A 19,333-nucleotide genomic window follows, 5' to 3' on the forward strand; every position below is an offset into this window, starting at 1 on the left:
AAACATACAAATGCGAGCTTTTCAAAATTTGTTAACCCCAAATTTATATGCAGATTTCGGCGTTAAATCGTTAACCAATTGCGATATTTTATAGTGCAGCGAAGTTTCATCGGCCGGGGGAGAGGGTGGGAGAGGGGAGGCTGGGAGAGAGGATAAATCGGAAGGGCGAGAGGGGGAAACAGAGAGAGGGGAGAGGGAAGGGCAAAGAGGAATGGTCTGCAGGTGGAGGGAGGGAGGGAGGGAGGGCGAGAAAAACAGTGTGTGGGCAGCGTATGAAAGGCGGAGAGAGAGAGAGAGAGAGAGAGAGAGAGAGAGAGAGAGAGAGAGAGAGAGAGAGAGAGAGAGAGAGAGAGAGAGAGAGGATCGGGAGTACAAGAGAGGTATAGGGAGGGGTGGAGGGAGAGAATAGAGGCATGGAGGTGAGAAGGATATGGACTATGGGGGAGGGAGAGCAAGGAGAGGAGAGGAGAGTGGAAGTTGGGGAGGAGGGAGGCCTGGGAAAGAGGAGAGGAGGTTGGGGGTTGTTGAGGAGGGAAGGGAGTGAGGAGCTGCCCGGACGACTGGTCAAAAATTATCACAACCAAAAATTAGTAGATTGTGTAATGCTGTCTGTGTGTGCGTGTGTGCGTGCGTGTGCGTGCGTGCGTGCGTGCGTGCGTGCGTGCGTGCGTGCGCGCGCGCGCTCATACCAAATACAAACGAGATCACTCACCTGATGTGTTTTATCATCCGCCCCCATCACCCGGTCACCCGCACCCTGCCCTCCCTCCCCACATCCCGGCCCCACACATCCCGCCCACGCACCCCGCCTGACCCACCACACCACCAACACCACCACCACCATCACTACTGGTTACACATTGTCAAAATTATAGGCATTCACTAATACTTGCATCTGACGGGCCGCTCACCTCATTCTCCTCATCACGTTCTCTTGTGTCGATGAGACCGCGCCTCAGCCTCAGGTCCAGCCGCGGGACAAGCGCTCCTCGCCTGGGAAGTTGTGCCACACGCCCATACGTCCACGGCACGCCACTGTGCTTACTGATTCCGGCCCTTTAATTCTGCCACCTGGTAACTGTCACTAGGGATGCTCTCGCTCCCTGATTGGTTCATGTATTCCCGTTTTTTTTTTTTTAAATTTGGGCAGCAAATTGGCTCTTACCAAAATCTATATTTAGTAATAAGACACTAGGTTATTCTGACCTTCATAACCTGATGTCTTATATATAAAATTTTGACGGAAGGATATAATTTATCTGCATCACATTTTAAAGAAAACGGAAACACTGAGGCCAATCGGTCAGTAGCAGTGTTACCATGCTCGCGTGTCCTCAGCTGGCAAAACTGAGGAGCGTTCATATCGAAATTGAGTGGCGAAGCTTCATTTGCTCTGAATCGTGACTGTATGAATATGTATCTGAGATTTGTGGTCGTAATAAGAAACGGGTGTGAGAATGACAATGCAAAGAGTTCATGGCCGCTGCAATTTGAAAAAGGGATACAGTCAGGTGCGGGTTTGGTTGAAGTGGAGTGAAGGTGGGTGATGCATTCATTGCCTCATTGCCTCACCGCCTCCCTGCCTTGCGTCACTGCCACGGCCAAAAAAAAAACATTGTTGCTCTGCTAGAATGATCGACAAGTGGCACCGGTAACTGTGTTAGAGGCCTCGCTGAGGGATTCCTCACTGACAGAGGCACGCCCCTGGCCTGACGGGTCACTGGCAGGGTAACAGCGTTGGTCTCTGCTCTGCCAAGGACATGGGGCAGTCTCATTCTCCCAGGGGGCGAGGGGCAGCCCTGACTTGATTCCAGAGGCAGGTGTGGCCCTCTTGTTTCCCTTTTATCTCCTTGGCACTGAGGTCCGATGGTTAAACGGTTTGGTATTTCAATTATCTTTAACAGTAACAGTGGAAGTCATTACTATTTTAAAAGGTGTTTTCAAGATTCTAGTGATAATTTAACAAAGATCGTCATTGAGAGAGCCACCCATGAGAATCTGACTAATCATCTCTGTAGCCTTTGGAAAAATAACCCTTATGAGAAAACTCAGGGTTTAGAAATACGTGGCTATAACATCGAGATAAAGTGGCCTCCTTTGTTTTTCCTTCCCTCCCATCCTTCCACCAAGTCTAAGGGAGGCTCAGCAAGGCACCTCCTCCTCTCCTCCGTGGCTCTAAATTAATAGTGTTATTCCCACACACACACTCCCGCCTCCCCTCTTTACAGGCTGGTTGCAATTTACAGGCTTTTTGTAACATTCCTTCCCTGCCTCCAGAATGTAAGCAGACCTGTTCGATGGCTCTAATTTGCGTGCCCTTGCTGAGGTCACGACGGTGAGCAGGGAACGGCGTGTGTCTGTGTGTGTGCCCTGTATGTTGGCTGTCCTGTCTTTGTCAGATGTACCGCGCTCCGGGACAAGAGAAAACAAGGAAATGAGAAGACGGAAAGACGAGAAGACAAGGAGAAGAGAAGACGAGGAGACGAGGAGATGGAGAGACGAGAAGACGAGAAGACGAGGAGACGAGAAGATGAGAAGACACAGGTGAAAGAAAAAAGAAAAAACTGTGGTGTAATGTATGAGATCTGGAAGGTGTGTATGTGTGTGTGTGTAACGAGGACCACAGGAGTAGATGAGCAGCGGTTCATATGAGGGAATGAAGCATCGCTTCCTACATCGATCACACACACACACACACACACACACCATGGGGATCTGATGCTTGAATAGTCCTCGTGATCAAGGCTCGTGAGAAGGTGTGTGTGTGTGAGTGTGTGTGGGTGGGTGGATGGGTGCGTAGGTGCGTGAAAGGAGTGCAGGAGGGTGGGACAGAGAGAGAGAGGGAGAGAGAGAGGCACCACCACGTTCGGCTCCTTCCGCTGCGGTCCGATCGAGTAATTAGCCAGCAGGGGTTAATAACGACCGCTGAATAGGATGTGCCTTTCCTCACCCTGGGCCGGAATATTGGCTCCACCGCGCCCCTCGAGCTACGCCAGGCGGGGGAGGGCAGGAGGAGGGTGAGGGCGGCGCGGGAAGTGTCACCTCTTTGGAATTATTAGTAACTGTCTTGTTCTCGTATTTACTTGGATCTAATTGTTTATCTGTGTCTGTATTCGTATATTTGGATCAGCTTCTTTGTTTCTATTCGTCTGTTTGTTTGTTTTTTATCTCCTATTGATCTATCTGTGATTTTTATAATTGTATTTATCTGGTGTTTCGAGCTACATGTCTGTCTATTCGTCTGTTTGCAGTTCATATATCTGTATGCATCTCTGTATTTCAGTCTACCTGTTTATTCATCTACCTATCTATCTATCTATTTATCTATCTATCTACATATGAAATCATCTTATCTTTCTTCTTTCGTCTCAAAAACACACACACACACACACACACACACACCTGCAGCAGGGAGGGAAGGAGAGAGGGGGACAGGGAGGTGGCGCCGCTACCTGGGCCCATAAATCACCTTATTTTATTCGCTGCGTCAACTCGCCTCTCCTCGTTTATAATATACTTTTATTTCAAATGCAAAAATATGTGATAACCACAGCGCGCCGACACACACACACACACACACACACGGCGGCAATAATATGACCTGCTCCATTACATTCTTCCTTCCTCCACTGAAGACATTCTCGTGAAATCAAAAGTCACAGCTGCAAAATGCCTAAATATATGTCCAGGGGAGAGAGAGAGAGAGAGAGAGAGAGAGAGAGAGAGAGAGAGAGAGAGAGAGAGAGAGAGAGAGAGAGAGAGAGAGAGAGCGGGGGGGGGTGTGAGGAAGGAGAAAGAAACTAAGAGAAACTAATAACTAGAAGATCGAGTTCCTTTTTTTTTAATAATATACAAATTTATGGATGGGAATGATAGATGGATATAGGTAAGCATGTTTGGGACAGGGACCACAACGTGTAGGCCTAATGGCTTCTTGCAGTTTCCTTCATTTTCTTATGTCCTTATGAAACCTACACATAACGCAGCCGTGGTGGGCGTCAGGAGGCCTCGTCACTATACATAAGCTGCTTCGCTAATTAACCACTGTAAGCTCGAAAGTCGCACAGCACACTGGTTCCACTAATAGCGTAATGCACAATAATGATAGGAGGGAATGGAGAGATGCTTTAAATCGTCACAATCAGGCGAGGAGCTGCAAGGGAAAGGAGTCTGATGTGTCGAGAGTAGCATCTTATTTCAGTGTAGCATTTCACCACCAGATGAAAGAGACCTTAACCCATTCGTTGCTAGACACAGTGCTTCCTACAATGCTACAATGCTCACCTACAGCTTTTTTACGCACTTGATTCTCGTACTACCTTCTTTTAAATATTTATTTACCCTAGAAAGAACAAAATTTATTTTCTCCTTTTTTTTTCAGTGTCTCTGCAAACATATCTTTTACAGTCCCCTGAAGGGTTAAGGACAACCAAAGCAGTGAAAATGTTGTAAGATATTCTATATACTACTCAACCACGGGAGGAGGAATAGAAGCGGAAAACAAGAATGAACGAGAGGTTGTTGCAAGTGTACACTGCAGAAGGAAATAGAAGGGAAAAGAACAAAGAGAGAGAGAGAGAGAGAGAGAGAGAGAGAGAGAGAGAGAGAGAGAGAGAGAGAGAGAGAGAGAGAGAGAGAGAGAGAGAAGGGGGAAGGGGGGAAGGGTGGAGCATGGCAGGAGGAGTAGGAAGAGAGAGAGAGAGAGAGACGTGAGATAGGCCGGGAGGAGAAGATACACTTACAACAGATAGAGAACAGATGAAGGAAATAACGAGAAGAATTAACGAGGGAGAGAAGAGGAGGATGGACGAGGGTGGGAGGGCGTGAGGCAGGGCGGGAGGAGATGGAAGTAATGCAGAGAGGAATGAGGAAGCTCAGGGAAGGGTGGTAATGGCCTCGAGAGATCAGCTACAATGGTTCCTTTCCCTGACCTGAGGGAGAGAGCGGCCCGCGGCACTCAGGCATTGCAGGTTACGTGGGCGTGAGGCAATCTAGGCATACCTGGAGCTAATCTCTTGACGGAGGCGCTGAAGGAGTTTCCTATATTGATGATAAACTAAGCATTTATTTCTACAAGGAGGCAGGTATATATGTAAATTATTGTTTTTGTATTACGAAACAGCTGTGTGAAAAGAATTAAGTCGAAAATTTGCGGATACCAGGAGCTAATCTCTTGACGGAGGCGCTGAAGGAGTTCCTTATGTTGTTGATAAATATGGTACCGCTAAATTAACCATTGTTTTCGAGAAGGCAGGTTTAGATGTAAATTACTGTAAATTATTCTTTCTTTCTGTCCATCTTTCTCCCACAATGACATACTCTGTTCCACTCTGTTTCAATCTGTTCCACCCTGTCCCACTCTGCTCCTCTCTGTCCTTCTCTGCTCCACTCCACTCTGTCCCTCATCAAAACAAGCCTCACATCCCCCAGTTCATCACCTAAATAACCCACATATTTCGGGCTTCCCTTAATGAGCGCCCGCCGCGTGCACTACCCCTTGTGGCAGAGAAGCGACGGCTGGCGACAGGACATCTGCACTGCACCTCCTGACGAAGAGGCAGAAGGCATGATAGCACGAGTGAGAGGGAAGGAAGCGTGAGGACAGGCGAAGCAGCAGGGAATACTCTAACAACATGCCAGCTAAGGTACTTTTTCCTTTTAACAGCGGGTGCGTTGCAAAGGACTGAAGGAGCGCTAATAAGATGAAGGATGCTTGTGAAGTGTGTAGTCAGTGCAAAGTGGTAGAGGACAGAGAGAGAGAGAGAGAGAGAGAGAGAGAGAGAGAGAGAGAGAGAGAGAGAGAGAGAGAGAGAGAGAGAGAGAGAGAGAGACAAAGGGACGACAGTGACAAAGACCAGTAGACACATCCACCCACCCACACCCACCCACCCACACACACACACACACACACACACACACACACACACACACACCACACCACACACACACACACACAAACACACACACACACACAGACGGACTGAAAGACAGACAGACAGACACAGAGGAGGCTGCCACTTAGTCCGCAGCCGTATCCCTGCCCCGCCTTTGTCACCCTCTCCACGATTGCTCTTAAAATTTAAACTCCTTATTGTTACACATTCTTCTCCCGAGGAGGTGTTGTGAATAGCCATTGTTTCCAGGCACAAGGGGATGCTTTTATCACATTCCACACCGGGGTAGCGCGTGGCCTGGGCCTCCTCCCGGCCCTTACTGATACGCATTTACTGTACATGGGTCTTATCCCAGTGTCACGAAATAGTTTGAGCTCTCCTTCTTGTTAATCCATCGCTAGAATCATAAAAAGCTTACTTAAAAACTCTCATTACGGCTAATTGCAAAGGCCACAAGCATTGTTATGGTTCTCACTAGTCTTTCCCCTATCAATGATGCAGTATCCTTGTTAATCTGCCACTAGAATCATAAAAGCTGCCTTGAAAACTCCCGTTATGACTGATTTCAAAGGCTATAATCGTAATTGGGTTCTCATGGGTCTCTTTTTATCAATGAAAACAGCAATAACGCTGGTAATTTTTTAAGAAGCTATTACCGAATGGCCGAAGAACACTCACATGCTTCCTATCAATCTAATCTCCGACGGCGACTGCATCGGGAGCTCTGGAAGGCGGCATGAGCCTTTACAAAGGTGTCACTTGAAAAATCTGCCTGCGCCATTGCGGGAGGGAACGGATTAACTAAGACTCCACAAATTCAACCCTTTGACTACCATGGGCATTCTTCACTAACCTCTAAAACTGTGTAAAAATAGTTTGCGTGAAGGAAGTTAATCTTAGCTTTTTTCAGACTACAAAAATATTTAAGAGAGCTTAGTACGTAAATAAGTTTCTAAAGATCTGTTCGCGAAAGGATAGTTTTACCACGACTGCTTTCCGTCACTTCAGGCTAAGAACGTTAAAAAAAGTGCACGGGTGATGTGGTGCAGAGGACGAAAGCTAAATATAGAAAGCAATACACACATACCCGCCCCCCCGAGTCAGGCGGATCAGGGTAGGCGTAAGGGTGTGTGGGCGGGTCCCTCGGGTCACTTGGGCGGGCGGTGGCATGAATACACGATACACTCGATAATTATTAATGTAGCGGGCACGGTAGATCACTGAGTCCTGTATTTCCACACGTTTCGCCGCCTCATAGCGACTACTGGTAACTTCAGAGCGATAGAAAAGATACTGTGGTTTTCAATGGTGTTTTTATGATTCTACTTATAGTTTAGCAAGAATTTCGTATGATTAATAGGAAAAACATCCATGAAGACCTAAACAATAATAATAATAACTACTACTACTACTATTACTACTACGTACTACTACTGCTACTACTACTACTACTACTACTACTACTGTCATCACATAAGCCACCACTGTAAGAATCACTTCACGAGGAAATCAAGACCCGAACAAAAGATCTGTATGAAATAGAAATGTTTCATAGAGGGACTGCCACGTGTAGGCCTGATGGCTTCTTGCAGCTTCCCTTATTTTCTTATGCTCTTATGTTCTTATCTATCAGCTGAGGTCCCGGTGCTCCAGTCAAGGGCAAAGGTTATCTACGGAGTTCGCAGAGGAAAAAATAGTTCAGTGTATGGGAAAAAAAAAAAATCATTTCTATTCACCAGTCTTATAATGATGTTCAGTGACTAGAAAAAAAGGCCGTTTCCCATCATCCTCCTCCTCCTCCTCCTCCTCCTCCTCCTCCTCCTCCTCCTCCTCCTCTTCCTACTCGTCATGCTTCTCCCACTCATCCTTTTCCTTCACTCGCTACTCCTTCCTTTCTCCTTCTCCTCCTCCTCTTCCTCCTCCTTGTCATGCTTTTCCTTCCTTTCTCTTCCTCCTCCTTCTCCTCCTCCTCCTCCTCCTCCTCCTCCTCCTCCTTCTCCTCCTCCTCTTTCTCCTTCTCCTCCCCCTCTTCCCCCTCTTCCTCTTTCTCCTCTTCCTTCTTCTCTTGTTATTCCACATCTCCCTCTTCTTGCTTCTCCTCCTTCTCTTCCTCTTCCTCCTTCTCCTCCTCCTCCTCCTCCTCCTCCTCGTCTTCCTCTTTCTTCTCCTCCTTCTCCTCTTGTAACTCCACCTTTCCCTCCTCCTCCTCTTCCTCCTCCTCTCCCTCCTCCTCCTCCTCGTTCTCTTCCTCTTCCTCCTCCTTCTTACTTCTTTTCTATAGCGGTAACACTAATGGGGCGGGACAAAAGGACAAAATACATGCACTATACATTATAAACCTCAAGAAAACCCCTAAAAGTCGTGGCCTCGCGTCCCATAAAGGAGAGTCACGTAGCGAACACTGGAGTTGGATGGGAGATGGCAGTAGGAGTTTTCGTTATTATTTTTTACGTGAGTGTTAAGAAGTCTAGATAGGTGTGAAAAATATGACGAGAAGTAGGGATTTTTTTTTTATCAGTTAGTCTGGTGAAGAGCACAAAATATATAAGTAAATAGATAAATGAATAAATAAGTAAATAAATAAGTTAGTAAATAAATATATAAGAATGTGAGGGTAAGAGTTTAAAATCAGGTTACATTAGATTAGATTAGGTATTATCAAGCAGATTTCCCTCCTTCCACTCTGAACCAGTTTAGAAAAAGTCATCCTTATGAGAAAGTGCTTCAAGTGTTCCTGCTTATAACACGTCAAACGCCTTCACGAGGTGAGAAGTTCAATCATTCGCATCTGAGTACTTCGAAACAAGACTCCAAGAGGCAACGGAACGGAAGGAAATGAGAAAATAAACTCAAATAACCGAAACAGTGAGCTGAACGAAGATTACTGGGAGGGCGACAGGAGGTGAAGGACAGTTTGACGCTCTGGAGTTTCACATACCAGGCCGAGGCAAGGAAGAAGGAAGGAGGGCAGGGACGCACTTGTAATTAATCTTATCGTCTCGTCCCTCCTTCGTTGGCGGCGGGGTCCCTTGGCTGGATTATACACTGAGAGATTGATGCGATGCGATGGGTACCTAGGTAGATAGATGGTGAGAGAGAGAGAGAGAGAGAGAGAGAGAGAGAGAGAGAGAGAGAGAGAGAGAGAGAGAGAGAGAGAGAGATGAGAGAGAGAGAGAGAGAGGCAGATAAACACACAGACCAAAGAAGAACAAAGAAAGAGATGAAGGACAGACGAAATTACCTAGAATCACACACACACACACACACACACACACACACACACACACACACACACACACACACACACACCACACACCACACACAATCATATATCTACGTACACACGAAACACACACACACAAACACACACACATATACAAACAAACATTACATACATACATTAACATTCACCCACGCATGGAATTTCAGTGTTAAGCTAAATAAAACCATCGCGGAGGAGAACGGCCTGAAAAGTTCCATTTATGTCACCACGGGGAAAAACTCCCTTCGCCTCAAAGTGGTTTGCAGATACAGCACTCGGCACTTCGGGAGAGAAACGCGGCTTTGTCAATGAGCTGCTGGTACTTATTGTTTGTGGAGGAGGAGGAGGAGGAGGAGGAGGAGGAGGAGGAGAGGATGAGAAGGAGGAGGAGGAGGAGGAGGAGGTTAGGTGTTGATGGTTACTGTGGTTATTTCATATTATTTCTCTCTCTCTCTCTCTCTCTCTCTCTCTCTCTCTCTCTCTCTCTCTCTCTCTCTCTCTCTCTCTCTCTCTCTCTCTCTGTCTCTCTCTCTCTCTCTCTCTCATCTCTCTTCTCTGGAGTGGGACACAGCGGCTTATTTTTGGGTTACTGATGTGTTTCCTTAACCCAAGTGACATTATGGCCAATTGTGGTGCGTGTGCATGGAAATATACCGAAACACACACACACACACACACACACACACACACACACACACACACACACACACACACACACAGATAGACAGACAGATAGATACAATGTTTGATTGCTTGATCGCATGAGTTGAGTGACCGACTCATTGACTGACAGACACTCACAAATAGATCCAGATAGATAGATAGACAGATAGATAAGTAGGTAGGTAGGTAGGTAGGTGGGTAGGTAGGTAAATAAATACTTAGCTATACAATGGAAAGAAAATTTGAGAGCAGAGAGAGAGAGAGAGAGAGAGAGAGAGAGAGAGAGAGAGAGAGAGAGAGAGAGAGAGAGAGACTCGCTCCGGTCTGGTGTATGGAATCCGTGTTTATTCCTCGCATTACTAAGGGCCACCATTCTGTAAGGGGAGGAAGACTCTGGGCAGTCAGCCAGCCAGATATAAATATTCTAATGCGGGACTTGCATGACCGCCCCTAATACTTGTCACTCTATTTTTCAGATGTTTGTAAATTACGACGTATTATCTAAATATACAAAACTCTCCGGAGGGAAGAAGATTTCCTCAAGACCCCCCCCCCTAGGGATATTACCGCAGGGCAAGGGGGAAGTAAGGGTTATATGGGATACAGTGGGTGGCAGGGATTGACGTCATGTGGCCCAGGATGCACTGCGGTGTTACTCTTACTTGATGGGGAAAGCGAAGCGGGACAGGCAGACGAATGGTGAGCTTAATGATGTATACAGTGACGGTCAGAAGTAGTGATTTATTGAAGAAGTCATGGTCAGAAGTAATAAAAGCAGACAGATGAGGAACATATTTTTGTAACCGGTGTACAGTCACGGTCAGAAGTAGTGGTAAAGGCAGACAGACAAGTGGTGAGTTTATCAATGTGCGCTCACGGCCGGAAGTAGTGATTTATTGATGTACAGTCACGGTTGGAAATAAAATGTTTTTGCAGTTACCTTCCATATGATTTGCTGACAGTCTATCAGATTTCAAGTTTCGTAGTGGAGCCCTCAGCAGAGAGAGAGAGAGAGAGAGAGGTCCCTTTTCCTAGATGGACAATCAGGATTACTGCACATAACGTAACGCTAAAGAATTACAGCTGGAAACAATAGCCAACGCAGCACTGCAGTCAAGCCTATTGTTCCTTGAAATCGAGTATCTATGTGCCAATATCACATTCTTCATCACTGTTACCATTGCATTATTTCATTGCCTCCTTGTCTGTATACATTCTTAGCCACCGCATCCTACGCAGCTTAGCCAGAGTGAAGGGGTCTCTCAGGCTATAAGGATCCTATTTTGATACGTTCTCTCTCATAAGAGCTATTTTCAAGGGGAACATAATTAGTCGACATCTGACCAACAGTAATGATTTTACAGTGGGGCGATGGGACCAACAGTGTGAATGGTGTATGTATGAGTGTGTGGTGTCTTGTCTGGGCCCACCCCGTGTGGGATTGCCAGCCTGGTATATAGACAGATAGAAAACTGAATAGTGCTGAATGAGTTACACAAGCAAACACATAAAGCGTAAAAACTTGCGCAGGGACACGAACAGTCTCTGAGTCGTTAAATGTTTCATAATGGTGTAGTTATGTTGCACCATACGTGAGATTTGGCTTGTCAGATAAATACATGGAGTGTGACGCCTCGCTGTGACCCTATTCTGGGCCGCATCGGAACAAGCAGCGGGGCAGAGGAGAGGCGGGGCGGGGCGGTGGGACGGGGCGGAGAGGTTCCATGATACTCTAACCAGACCCCCGTGAAGCAGAGCAGTAATATGCGACCCGGTGACAGACAGCCCGCCCCCACCGCTCGTTTGTTATCTCCCTAACACACACACACACGCACACACAAGAGTAATATGCGTGTATTACCTCATAACAAAACCGCATTACAAAGTTATACAAGCGTGGCAGGGGACTTCCTTGCATGTATTGCCTCATAACAAAACCACATTACAAAGTTATACAAGTGTGGCAGCAGAGTCCCTTCAGTGCAATATCAAGCGAGCGGTGGCCGGAGCTGGCGGAGTGGTCAGCGGCCCGTCAGTGTGTGACCAGCGGTGTCGCGTTTTTGTAACATTTTGTAACTCCAAACACTCACTTCTTTCACTATCCTGGATGGCAGGGGATGTAATGATGAGGGAAGAGAGTGCATGAAGTCAAAAAAACCTTGCATAGAATATTTTGTCAGGGTGAAATTGTGGGAAGATTGTTATTTGGCTTTGAAAACAATGAAGCTGAGGAAACAAGAGATCTAATATACAGACTTTAGCGAAAGGGAAAGAATCTGGAAAAGGAGATACATAACTATAAGGAAATCTCTAAAGAGCAGACACACACTAAATGCTACACATACCGCCTAATGCAATTTTTAAGCCACCAACACCCAGAACTCTTTCATAGTAATTAGAATGCATTCCCGCACATTCCAAGACGAATTACTTTGCGATAGCAACAAACAGCGGAAATAAATGAGCTTGCGTATGCCACCTCGATTAAATGCATTTCAGCTTGCTTAATGAGCCCAGCGCGAATATTTGAACAACACGGCTGTGCAATATTCGCTAATGGAGTTATCACGTAATTATTAAAAGGAAAACAATTGCTTTCCGTGACACTTCCTCGGCAATTGATATTAGTGATTATCAAACAAGCCAAACAAGCAGATGATACCTTATCTGTTACGATAAGAGAACCAGTGATACAAACATTCGCCATACTTTTCCTTGAAGCTTCGTCTAATCAATCTAATCTCATAACTCTTAATTAATGAAAGTTCGGGTTACTTTTTTGGAGTCCTTACTTGTATCTTGAGCTCCACCGCAGACACAAAGACGCACCATGGATCATATTCTGAAACGTCTCTGCGTCTTATCTCGACTCGACCAATGAGTGCGTTGATATTTGACGTCAAACTAACCTAAACAGTATTAGATCTTCTAAAGCCAAACTAACAAAACCAAGCTAACCTAAATAGTACTAGATCTCTTAAATTCAATCTAACCTAAACAGTATTAGTGGAAGGCATTCGGGTTCCGAAGTGTGTTTCATGGTGCCGGTGACAGGTTAACAAGGATTCTACACCATCACTGGAAAAAAAAAAAAAAAAAAGGAAAAGAAAATGAAAACCCGACTTCTCATCTCTGTAGCCTTTGAAAATAGTCTTGATGAGAACCTAAAGCGTTTCAGAGTACGGGTTACATGAAAACGACACAGATAAGAATGACAACAAAAGTGTTGGCAGTGTCTCGTCACACGCTTGGATTGTGAATGTGAGCAGCTTCAAATTACTACCGGTCGTTACACAACAACACAGAAATCAGTGTGTGCTTATTTATGCATCACTCTGTCATTATACTGTATTACAACTACACTAATCACCTGTATCTCTTAAACCCCCTCTTACACGACACACAATAAAGAGTGTATTTCCATCTCTTAACAGCCAAACTAAATACATGTCGCCCTTTGAGCCTGCCAATAACAAGACAACTTAGAATGCCAATCTGAAGCTTAACATTGTGATCTGTGGCTGCCAGTAACAACACAAGCAGCCTGCACGCCCCGCTGCCTCAGTACACTCAGTTACCTCAGTCCCTCACCACTAGATAACCAATAAGTGCGTTGATATTTGAAGCCAGACTAACCTAAACAGTATTAGATCTTCTAAAGCCAAACTAACATAAACCAAACTACCTAAATAGTATTAGATATCTTAAATCCAACCTAAACAGTATGAGCCAAACTAACATAAACAGTATTAGATCTCCTGAAGCTAAAGTAACCTAAGTAGTATTAGATCTCGTATACTCCTCACATATGCGGACGAAGCACAATAATTATTCCACGTGTATCATCAGTAAAGAGTTAAGTGGTGAGATGGATTTCGCTCAGCTGCTGGTGGTGTGTGGCGATGGTAGTGGTGATGGCGGTGATAGTGGTGGTGGTGGTGGATTGGCGCCGAGGATGGAATGAAGTGATCGAGTGTGCCAACAAGATTATGAAGGCAGGGTGATTATACAGCTGTGTATGAGAGAGAGAGAGAGAGAGAGAGAGAGAGAGAGAGAGAGAGAGAGAGAGAGAGAGAGAGAGAGAGAGAGAGAGAGAGAGAGAGAGAGACTTCGAAACATGTAGATTAGCGGGACAGTTTCCAATATTTCATACAAGAAAATAAAAAAAAGGGGGAGAAAAGTAAAAACATGATGTAGGGAAGGAATGGAGAAAGGATGGAAGAAAGGAAAGAACGAAGGAACGAAGGAACGAAGGAAAGAAGGAAGGAGGAAAGTAAGGTATGAGGTAGGGAAGGAGGGAAGGATGGAATGAAGAGAGCTGGTTGGTTCATCACGTAGTAAAAAGTTCTTCAGGTTCTCGTCTCTATTAAGGCAGCTGATGATTAAAGGAGAGAAAGATAAATCGATGCAAACTGCTCCCTGATTTCCCAAACGGCTGAATACTCACTTTTTTTTTCTAGTCTCCCTCTTACAGCTGAAAAAAGGGGAAGAAACTAAGTTAATCTTTGTAACTACTCTGCAGCGAATATGAAAGGTATGTAATCTCTCTCTCTCTCTCTCTCTCTCTCTCTCTCTCTCTCTCTCTCTCTCTCTCTCTCTCTCTCTCTCTCTCTCTCTCTCTCTCTCTCCAAAATAGTTTCTTTTGCTCTCTAAGGGCCACTGCTGAGTTCCTTCAATTTAGCCAAAGAGCAACAAAATCCAGAGAGCTATTTAAGATCGTCAAAGGAGATTACAGAACTGCCGAGAGAGAGAGAGAGAGAGAGAGAGAGAGAGAGAGAGAGAGAGAGAGAGAGAGAGAGAGAGAGAGAGAAGAAGAAGAAGAAGAAGAAGAAGAAGAAGAAGAAGAAGAAGAAGAAGAAGAAGAAGAAGAAGAAGAGGAAGAAGAGGAAGAAGAAGACAGCCCGGGCAGTGTTCGGAGCGGTGTTGTCACCACCACGAAGGTTCGACAGATGGCTCAGGAAATGTTTCAAATTGAGAAGTGCCAACTTTTTTAATCTGGTGTTCGCGACAGTTGGACCTATCAGAGAGAGAGAGAGAGAGAGAGAGAGAGAGAGAGAGAGAGAGAGAGAGAGAGAGGGATTAATGTTACTTTCGTGAGGTAAAACTCTTCTGAGCAGTTAGTTTTACATTCCAGCAGAGAGTTTCCTTCTTCTTCTTCTTCTTTTTTTCATGTATCTTTATATAAGTTAATATTTTCTTACTTTTCCTTTTGTTATTTGAATTATTTCCCTCCTTTCCTTTTTCTCTTATTTTTTTTCTACATTTTCATTTTTCATTCTACTTTTCCTTCCCAACATAGGTTATAGTGAAGACCTTGTATCATTTATTTACTAAGGATGAAGAACAATCATAGACGCGCCCTTTCATACAAAAAACCCAAGCTGTACAGTTGTTCTGGTGTGAATGTGAAAGGTCATTACTGCGTGACCCTTAACGACGTCTAGATGACCCGCCGAGACTCCTCGTAGTAGCAGGACAGTTTGATTCACTCGTAGTTCAGGAGGTTCGCCTTTGTAACGCCACTCGCTCGTTTTCTTTCCTTCGTCCAAATAACCCGTCTTTCAATTTCTATTCTCCTATCTTCTTGAATTTATGTCCTTTTATATGTTCTGTATTTTCATTATCAAGTGTCTGCCTGTTGTGTCCCCCTCTTTCTTTTCGTATGAGGAGCCACAGTCATTACAGGCCGTGATTTGCTCCTGACGCTGCGCACTTCTACTTTAAACGTCTCAGCACGCTGGAATGACGACACCAAAACATGCAAATGCTGCCTCGCCTCGCCTTGCTTCTGACTCTCGCCGAGCTCCCTTAACAGTCCCTCTGGCACTTTTGTCTCCTCGCACACAGGAGGCGGCAATTCGCTGGCCTTTTCCCTTCCTTTATTGGCCTGGGTGTATCTGTGTAAATCTTGAAAACGGAGTGATGTAGATGTGAGGGTCACCAGGTGTGTCTCGCCTGGGAGGGTCCCCAGCACCCTGCCTCCATCGCTCTTCACCCTCTCTTGCTGCGGCCCAAAGCTGCTTCACTCGAGCACCTGACAGCCCCTCGCACCGCCCCTCGCCTTTTCTAACAACTGCACTGCTACGGAATTTCAAAGCTACGTGATTTCTTTTCTGGAAACACGCGACGCTGCACCTTCTGTGTGAAGTGTCCTGTGTGTGCGTCGCTTGTTACTCTCCGCCACCACCACCACGACTTTATATCACTCCTGGCCAAATAGAGCAGTCTGCATTTCATTCCTCAACCCCTTTTATTCCTCGATTTGATAGACGGAATCTGAGAATACCTTATTTCTTTTCATCTCATTTTGATTTCGCTCTCTCCTCCATGTATTCAGTTCTTGGATGCATGGAAAACTACGCGGTTCCTTTGCCTCGGAAGTCTGATTGTACGCACACACATTCTCCCTCCCTTCGCTGAGTCGCTTCCATGTAAGATCCAATACCGCCTGTTATCCTGTTAGCGCGGCAGCGTCTTAAGGGGCTCGAGCTGGATTTTTCCCTAGTGTGTGTGTGTGTGTGTGTGTGTGTGTGTGTGTGTGTGTGTGTGTGTGTGTGTGTGTGTGTGTGTGTGTGTTTCAAAGAACTTGACGTTACTGAAAGATATTTTGGCAGAGAAGTAAGTAAAAGATTCTCCGGAAGTTACAAGCAACAACAACAACAACAACAACAACAACAACAACAACAACAACAACAACAACAACAACAACATAAACAACATAAACAACAACAACAACAACAACAACAACAACAACAACAACAACAACAACAACAACAAGAGAGAGAGAGAGAGAGAGAGAGAGAGAGAGAGAGAGAGAGAGAGAGAGAGAGAGAGAGAGAGAGAACAGCGCGCACCTCACCCAAGCATGAAAGAAAGCAAGACAATGTGGCGCATCGATAATTTCGCAGACACTCCCCGTATCACTCTCGTCCTGCACTTTACCCTTACCGCAGAGTACACGGGAGCCCGCCGAGCCTCCCCTCCCGCCCTGGGCCCGCCAACATACAGGAGCACACGGCAAGGCGACACAAAGGCCGGGAAGAGCACCGCACTCAAAGAAGGAAAGATAGAAGAGTCGATACTACAGGAATGCAATCAGGAAGGCGCAACAAAGCTCCCGATAACACAGGAAAGCTTGCAAATATAGCTGCGTACATTGCCATACATCGCTGTACTATAAAAATTAACATGAGGGAGGAACAAACATTAACAGACCTGTATGATATGGTTTGATTTACTGTTTCAATTAAGCATGAACTATTGATATGGAAGGCGCGATGTAAATTCTATTAACTATTATACTTTGGGTTACTCCCGTTAGGTGTGGTCACAGCGAATTATTCGTCTCCATCTTACTCTGTCTGTTGCGTCTTCAGTTATATTCATCATCCGCTTGTCTTCCTTCAGTGCATCCAATAAATTTATCTTTGGTCTTCCCTCAGCTTAGTTGGTTTATAACCAGCACCCTCCTCCCCAGGTCTCTCCTCTGCACACCAGCCACTCTCAATCTCGTCTCTCTACTCTTGCCCTAATTGACGCACGGGCACGGGTTCTATGAACATTATACATGGAGGTATTTTAAGCGTGTTTTCTTACATAACAATAACGACAGAGTAACTTTTAATTGATATTTCATAATAAGCTTCCTCTTCAAATAGAATTATCTGCCGATAACTTTTCATAGAGCGGGAATATTTGAAGTTCCCTTGATTATCTCGTGGATTATCAACCATTCTGCGCTGAGTGGTGTTGCTTTTGTCCGCAAATTAGGTCTCATTGCTGTGAAAACGTGAAGTAGATAAACCCAGCTCTCCTAGTAATATAGATTATTCCATGTAACCTCGCATAATCCCGTGTTATCCACCTTAATGTATCGTGATGTTTTGGTCTTGCCTCTGCCCTGATCCGCCTCGCCTCAGTATGTCACTGTACAGATGGGAACAGCTGGTGTAAGCCTCCCCTTGCAAAACAATTCATATTTCAAAGATCAAAACGTTAACAGCATAATATAGCTGATTTGTACACATGAAGGACTATATAATAGCAAAGGTGTTACCCTCAGACTATTACCTCCATGACCCCTTGAACACACAACACAACCCCAGCGGCCCATTAATGTGGCGTGACAAAACTCCTATACATAAAGGGATAACAGATACATCACCCTAGACCAATATTTCCACAACTACTTAAAGCCACCAAACAACTCTTGCGGTCCACTCATGCAGCATAAACAAAACCCTTATAGCATTATATAATATATTACAGAATGCTACACATTAGGAGACAACAAATTACATCACCATTGCACCAATATCCCCACGATTTCTCAATACCACCGGCAACGCAGCCGTCCACTGAAGCGACCATAGCAGAAGCCTTGCACTCCATTCCGCCCACAATTTTGGCAGAGGTACTATCTGCTCCGCCACGCTGACTGAGTATTCCCGCCTTGATGTGAGGAAAGGAACAGGTAAAAAATGGCCGCATGCTGGAAATGTGGAAATGTTGATGAGGTGGCGGGCCTTCACAGGGTCCTGATAACATTGGTGTCAAAGGAAGGGCAAAATTGCACCCCACGTGACCACGCCTGTTTTGACACGCCGCGCTGGGAGGACTCAGGGACGAGCCGCTGTGACGTTATGGAGCCTGGCCCCCTTCATTGCCGGCACCTGTGATTGTGTCTCCATCACACATACACACACTTGCACAGGCGGCAGAATAACATTGGTTCATCAGTTGAAGGGAGGAAGGAGCGCCGCGGGACATGCCACTCGAGCACTCCTCTGATATTAATGTTATTATGGAACGAGAGAGAGAGAGAGAGAGAGAGAGAGAGAGAGAGAGAGAGAGAGAGAGAGAGAGAGAGAGAGAGAGAGAGAGAGAGAGAGGGATGGGGATGAGGATAAGGTAAGTATAACTATTGTTTTTTAACGCCAAATGTTAATCTGTTAGCAAATTTTTTTCCTAAAATGTTGTCTCTTTCTCTCTCTCTCTCTCTCTCTCTCTCTCTCTCTCTCTCTCTCTCTCTCTCTCTCTCTCTCTCTCTCTCTCTCTCTCTCTCTCTCTCTCTCTCTCTCTCTCTCTCTCTCTCTCTCTCTCTCTCTCTCTCACTCTCTCTCTCTCTCTCTCTCTCTCTCTCTCTCTCTCTCTCTCTCTCTCTCTCTCACTCTCTCTCTCTCTCTCACACACACACACACACACACACACAGGGACGGTGAACGTATAATATAAGAAAGGGAATACCCAACTCTCTCTCTCTCTCTCTCTCTCCCTCCTCTCTCTCTCTCTCTCTCTCTCCTCACTCTCCTCTCTCTCCTCTCTCCTCTCTCTCTTTCTCCAGCTTCTTTCATCCCATTAAGTACTCGCTCGACGGGAAAGACGTGGATTATAATAGCTAATGAAAGATCCCCTGAGCCGCCTCCAGCGTGTCTTGCTGCTCAGGCTAAGGAGAGACACAGTTGGCCGCTGGACCTCGGAGTATTCAGACAGCCAAGAGGGTTAGTATTATTCA

General features: G+C 45.6%; 1 protein-coding gene across 21 annotated transcripts in view; it reads right to left on the minus strand.

Annotated features, from left to right (window-relative positions):
• LOC135098039 (protein lin-54 homolog) overlaps positions 1-19,333 on the minus strand; it is a 77,258-nt gene that overhangs the window by 12,950 nt on the left and 44,975 nt on the right. For 6 of the 21 annotated variants that reach the window (XR_010266502.1, XR_010266500.1, XR_010266501.1 and 3 more), the window contains exon 1: positions 912-926. The exons of 14 other annotated variants lie outside the window; for them this stretch is intronic. The gene's annotated coding sequence lies outside the window, so the exon portion shown is untranslated. Of the gene's footprint in view, positions 1-911; positions 931-19,333 lie in introns of those variants that run through there. One more of the 21 variants, XR_010266498.1, reaches the window with a different exon arrangement.

The sequence above is a fragment of the Scylla paramamosain genome, unplaced genomic scaffold (genome assembly GCF_035594125.1).
Source record: "Scylla paramamosain isolate STU-SP2022 unplaced genomic scaffold, ASM3559412v1 Contig41, whole genome shotgun sequence".
Classification (NCBI taxonomy): domain Eukaryota; kingdom Metazoa; phylum Arthropoda; class Malacostraca; order Decapoda; family Portunidae; genus Scylla; species Scylla paramamosain.